The sequence below is a fragment of the Galeopterus variegatus genome, unplaced genomic scaffold (genome assembly GCF_000696425.1).
Source record: "Galeopterus variegatus unplaced genomic scaffold, G_variegatus-3.0.2 Scaffold11948, whole genome shotgun sequence".
Taxonomy (NCBI): domain Eukaryota; kingdom Metazoa; phylum Chordata; class Mammalia; order Dermoptera; family Cynocephalidae; genus Galeopterus; species Galeopterus variegatus.
Window position 1 is genome coordinate 28,923 of NW_007738059.1, and position 6,212 is coordinate 35,134.

Here is a 6,212-nt window from a genome sequence, read left to right on the forward strand (position 1 = left end):
ACAACATGTGAAAGAATAAAAAAAAATATTGCGTCTATTTAAACTATTCAAAGGGACTATTCACACTGTGCGTCTGTGCTCTTCCTCTAGGGACTGGACTCCAGCCTGTGGCTCTCGCTGGGCGCTTGTTCCTGCAGCACATTCATGCTCCCTCTGCTGGCTGATGTGCGCCCTCTAGTGGCACTTTGTAACAGCAAATCCAGTCCTTCACGTTTGGAGGGAGTTACTTAGTCCATTAAGAACACAAAAGCTATTTATTCCTGTCCCCCAAAACTGAACTATCAAAAAGCATTAACATAATGCTGACGAAATTTTAAATAAGGAGTATCATATATTCTGCTGGGAACTGAGGTCTTACTGTTTACTTCAAAAGTATCTATTTGTGACCTCATGGGAAATCCTTACACTACATTCTTTAAAGCCTTTGTCAGAAAATTTCTACATCTAAATAATCTCATAGTTGGAACTTGTTAATTTTCTGTTTTCCTGAGAATTAGTCACATTTTCCTAGTATTTTACATGTCAAATTATTTCGAATTGTATCTTGAACATGGTAAACATCCTGAATCCCATTGTAATCCTCTGGAGAATTTTTTTTTTTTTTTGTTATTATTGTGGTTTGTTTGAGTTTCAGATGGTATGTTCTGTCATTCCTTTAACAAACAACGGCTCCAGTACAAGTTGGCTTTTCAAAGATTTGCCATGATGTTTCTGTTTGGCTCTGTGATGTGCATGAACCACTCGAATGTTAACTTGAGACTTGCACTTTGGTTTATACAGTATCCTATTGACTAAAGTCTATATTCTTTTGAGGGGGTGGGAAGTGTTTTCTGCTCAAGATGAGATTAATCATTACCTTGACATTCAGTTTGTAAATAGTTCATTCACAGGACTAAAGTATCTCCACTTTCAATAATCACATTACCCCACCACAAATTGTCTATTAAAAGTCTTATTTTTAATTTTCTCTCTGAGTTTTATTTTCCTGTACAGCCACACATTTCTGCATAAGTACAGCCTCTCTCTAGCAAAAGGAAAACAAGGGGAAAAAAAGGAAAACCTAATGAGAATTTCTTTACACTCATCAGACCACAGGGCACCTCATACTGCTTTATCTGGCCAGCAAGATTTTTATCAGCCACTGCTGTACCAGTGAAAATCTATGACCAGAGAGAAAGAATAAAGAAAACAGTGACCTACCCCCCTACTCCTGCATTCACAGTTATCCCTTTCCCCAGTCTTTTCTCCAAAAGAAAGGATTACTTTTGATGTGTGTGTGTGTGTGTGTGTATTTTTCATACCCATTGAACTCTTGCTTAATTTGGGTTTTCCACAGGTCACGTATGAGAGATAAACATGCCACACAGTCTTTTAACACTGTTCCTGCCTTTGGAATCAAGAGATTCACATTTTGCAAGTTTTTATGTATTCCAAGAGTATTTCAGGCTCTTTATGAAATACACAGTCAAGCATCCTTCTGCAAGTATGCTGTGTAAAAACACATAGTTTTACAACTCTTGTTGACATAGTGTTACAACTCTCTGTTCTGGTTTTTTAGACATCTCTTATTGTATATAAATATTCTTCAAAAACTGTTTTGCTTCATTCATTTTTTTTATTCACAACACATCTTTCTGAAAATGTTAACATTATATTCTCACATTCAAATTAGATTTGGTATTGTGGCATTTCTTTTGATGATAATCTATGCCTTCTGAAAACAAGGTGGCAGGTGTTCATTCTGCTAGTGGAGATGAAATAGCTCAGATTCACCAACACCCACACCAGTGGGTGTTTCTCTCAGACTTGAGCTTGGTGATGGGAGCCTCAGTGATTTTTCTAGTCACCTGAAATCTCAGCATCCTCTTCCTTGTTTGATACTTTCTTCGTGGAGGACATAGCTTATTTTGTGGATTAAATAAATTGCGAATTCATTATACATAAACAGGTCAGTGAGCAAGCCTTGAGCAGCATGATAAGATGTGGGAGAAAATAAATAATTAGTGATGGTACCGAGTGGGGTACAGCTGGCTTGCCTCTGAGATGCACCACAGTGTCTCCTGTAAAAGCACAGACACAGTTCTCCATTGGGCATCAGACACGGCTCAGCTGTCCCTGTCACTGTGGCACACAGACACTGCTCTCCCTACTTGGTGCTTTGCTCCTTTACCTTTGGACTTTTCTGGTCACTAAGCAGTGACCTAGGGACAGTAGTATGGCTGATTTGTCTTTCTCAGCTTTCTTCAGTGTGGGTTGTTTACCTGTTCATTAAACAAGCTGGATCAGGAGATGCAATCAGCCATAAGCTTTACTATTCTCCCTTATGTGACTAGGTTTTCCTCTGGGGCCAGTTTCTCTTGTCCCTTGCGTGACATCTCTGACAAGTCTCATGCCTTTTCCAGAACCCTTAAATAATACTGTTCTATGGGCATTTCTTGTCACAGGGGAGTCTTCCTGGAGTGCATGTCAATGCTAGTCCTCTGAAGAAGCACTTACTGTCCAGTGTGTCCCCTCCCCCAGCTGGGCTCACCCTGGGCTGTTGTCTGAGATAGTGGTGGGTCAGGTGGACATCAGCTCTCTTTCCTTGTCTATATCCAGCTTCTTCCAGCTCCTCCATGTGTGAGGAGAGCAGCCACCCCTCCCCAGTGCTGGGAGTCGCTGCCTCTTCCAAAGAACCCACCTCTCATCACTCCACCCTCCCCCTGCAGAGCAGCGCATCAGCCCAGGCTCGGCTTTAGTTTCCTTAGACAGAACCCCCCATGTGCACCCCCAAACTTCTGGAGACATATATCACACTCTTCAGGAGGTCCCAGAGGGGAAAGATACGATTGAACATACTCATAGCTCCTTAAAAAATAATTTCTTTATTTCTAGCCACTGACCACCACAGTGGTAGTTTTGGGTTTTTGGAGGGGAGGTGTGTGTGTGTGTGTGTGTGTGTGTGTGTGTGTGTGTGTGTGTGTGGTAATGTGAAAGGGTGACAGTAAAAAATAGCTTTCAAAAAACATGGGGAATTGGGAGCATCTACTGCATGGGAGCCTCCCCAGAATAAGGCTGAGAGAGTCTCATTTTGCTCTCTTGTCCCAGGAGCAAGTGGGAGAAATGCACTCAATCTGGAGGGTTTATAGAAGGACTCCTATTTGTCAGCCTCACTCTCAGGACCATGAAGAAGGAAAGTCTTGGGACCAGGAAATAGGTTTCTGAGTGGAGACAATCCTAGAGGTGAGGTTATTTTGTCACCTTTGTGCATAGGAGGTGATTGATCCTGCTCCTCTGGAGCCCCTGGAGCTTTAGTTTCCTTAGACAGAACCCCCCATGTGCACCCCCAAACTTCTGGAGACACATATCACACTCTTCAGGAGGTCCCAGAGGGGAAAGATACAATTGAACATACTCATAGCTCCTTAAAAAATAATTTCTTTATTTCTAGCCACTGACCACCACAGTGGTAGTTTTGGGTTTTTGGAGGGGAGGGTTGTGTGTGTGTGTGTGTGTGTGTGGTAATGTGAAAGGGTGACAGTAAAAAATAGCTTTCAAAAAACATGGGGAATTGGGAGCATCTACTGCATGGGAGCCTCCCCAGAATAAGGCTGAGAGAGTCTCATTTTGCTCTCTTGTCCCAGGAGCAAGTGGGAGAAATGCACTCAATCTGGAGGGTTTATAGAAGGACTCCTATTTGTCAGCCTCACTCTCAGGACCATGAAGAAGGAAAGTCTTGGGACCAGGAAATAGGTTTCTAATTGGAGACAATCCTAGAGGTGAGGTTATTTTGTCACCTTTGTGCATAGGAGGTGATTGATCCTGCTCCTCCGGAGCCCCTGGCTGTCTCCTCACCAGCTCCATTTCTCCTTTAGCTCCATCCACCAAGGATTCAGCATCTTCCTCCAGCAAGTCTTCTCTGAGTCTTGTCTTCAGCTGCAAGTGGCATCTGCCTTCTGAGTTCCCTCTGCCTTTCAGCTCCTGGTTTTGCTACAACCTGATAATTAACTTCCTACATTTGAAGACACAATTTCTATGTGAGAGTATCTGATTATCAGGTAATCTCCATTATTGTTGTTTGACATATTTTCATACATGTCATTATCAAAGTCACTGTTAAGTGTTTAGTTTGGTTGGTCTTGAATCAGGTGACACCTTTTTCCCATGAAATATTTCAATTTTTTTATGTGATTCTTAACTTCAGTCCTTGTTTCTGTTCTATTTTTATAAAGGTTCCACCTAAAAGATTAGGTAAAATAAACCCTCTGGAAGTGTTATGTCAGTTTTTCTGGTTCATGGACTTTTCTGCTACCCTATCAAATACACCTAGCCCCATCCTGTCAATCACTCTCCAGCACATGCCCTGTGTTATTATTATATGTGATCAGAACTGAAAGTTAATTCATTGCAGGATCAAAGAGTCAGGGTCAGGTTAACATGGTAGTAATAAATTAGTTATATTTATAATATTGGTTAATATTAGTAAAATTTGATAAGGTAAATAAAACTTATACCAATTGAGATGACAATTGGTCCCAAAGTCAAGCAAATTAGCTACATTAGGGGACAAATTAAAAGCACCTGGACTTAGTCATCAAAAGATGAAAAATGCTTGCTATTTAACTAGTTCTTATTTGGGGGATATTATTGGGAACCACTGGGGAAAGTGTTTATAGAAAATAAAAGAAAAGCTAACAAGAGAGAAAGAATTTGGGTGGTGGATAAAGGATTGATACTAGTCTTGTATGCTTGAGAGTTCTGGGTTTGCACAGGTTTGTCCTTTCTCCCACACACATGGTCATGGTGCTTGTCAACAACAAACTAACCTCAGTTCAACCTATTTTATCCCAGTTTCCTTAAGATAGCACTGAAGGAAGTCAGCAGAGTAGTTCCTGGTCTTCCAAGTTCCTGATTCCATAAATAGGTATTGAAGTCACCAAGGGAGAAGGGAGGTGCAAGGAGAGGTGACTCACACACTGCACCTGCAGCCCTCAGGTGGAGCTGTGGCTCCCAAGGTGTTCCCATTGGCAGTGAGCACTGAGGAAAGTTTTCTATTATTTTCAATTAATTTCAAAATGCCAGAAAATTTCAAAAATAATTCAGATGTTCTTATGCCTTCACCCAGCTGCCCAACTGCAAACATTGCTTTCTCATTCTTTTTCTGTACATAAATGCACATTTTTTCCTGATGCTTCTGAGAGTAAACTACAGACATGCAAATTGCAAATAATTTAGTGCATTTCTTAATGAAAATGGTATTCTCTTACATTACCATAGTTCAATTACCCAAACTCGAACTTTACTGCCTAATGCAAGGGATGGTAACAGGATGGTTGGTATGTTCTTTATCTTTTTTTATTATTATTACATGTTGTTGCAAGTTCTTAAATTTCCCTGCTCTGATTTTTACACCCTTCTATTCCCAGACTCCAAAGCCTGCCCCTCCTCTCTTTTTTATGCTTGAATTGCCTGGAAGTGTTGCCTTTTCATGTTGCTTCCTTGAGTCCTGGGCACATGATGAAGCCTGTCCCTTTATCCACTGCTCTGACAGACCAAAACTCTTCATTTTTGTCAGTCAAAAGTAGATTTTCTTTTTATAAGCCTGATTTAAGACCAATCTTATTTTCTGTCTCTGGTTAGTTTTTCCAGACATCCTTAGATTTCTGCAAAGACTCATGGTTCTAGTGCTGAAATAAGGTGTTATTTTTCTGCTTAAATCTAGTTTAAAGTTATCAGGGTTATTTGTGTTGTAGGGCCTATGACTTCCCAGGTGGATACATTTATATTCATTTGTTATCTTTTTTTTTTTTTTTTTTTTTTGGTTTTTTTTTCTGGCAGCATCAGAGGGCAGCTATTACTTGTTTTTTTCTGGTGCCCAGCCTCTGCCCACATAAACTCATTTACTTATTCCCACTATACATGGTTTTAGACATTGATGATTAGACAAAATATTGTTCTCATGTGGTTTCATTCTGGTATTCTAGTGGGAGGAGTCAGAAAAATCAAACATTAAACAAGACAGATACAACCCCATCAGTGATATGTGCTATGAAGGGAATTTGACCAAGCAATGCCAACTACAGATGGGAGAGAGCAAGGACAGGAGCTCCATGGAGCAGGTAGTCAGAAGACCTCCCTAAAAGGTGTTCTTGGGCCATTCCCTGATGATGAGAACAAAAAGGCACACCTGGGACTGAGGTATGAGTGCACCCTGCAGAGCAAGTGTGCAGGAC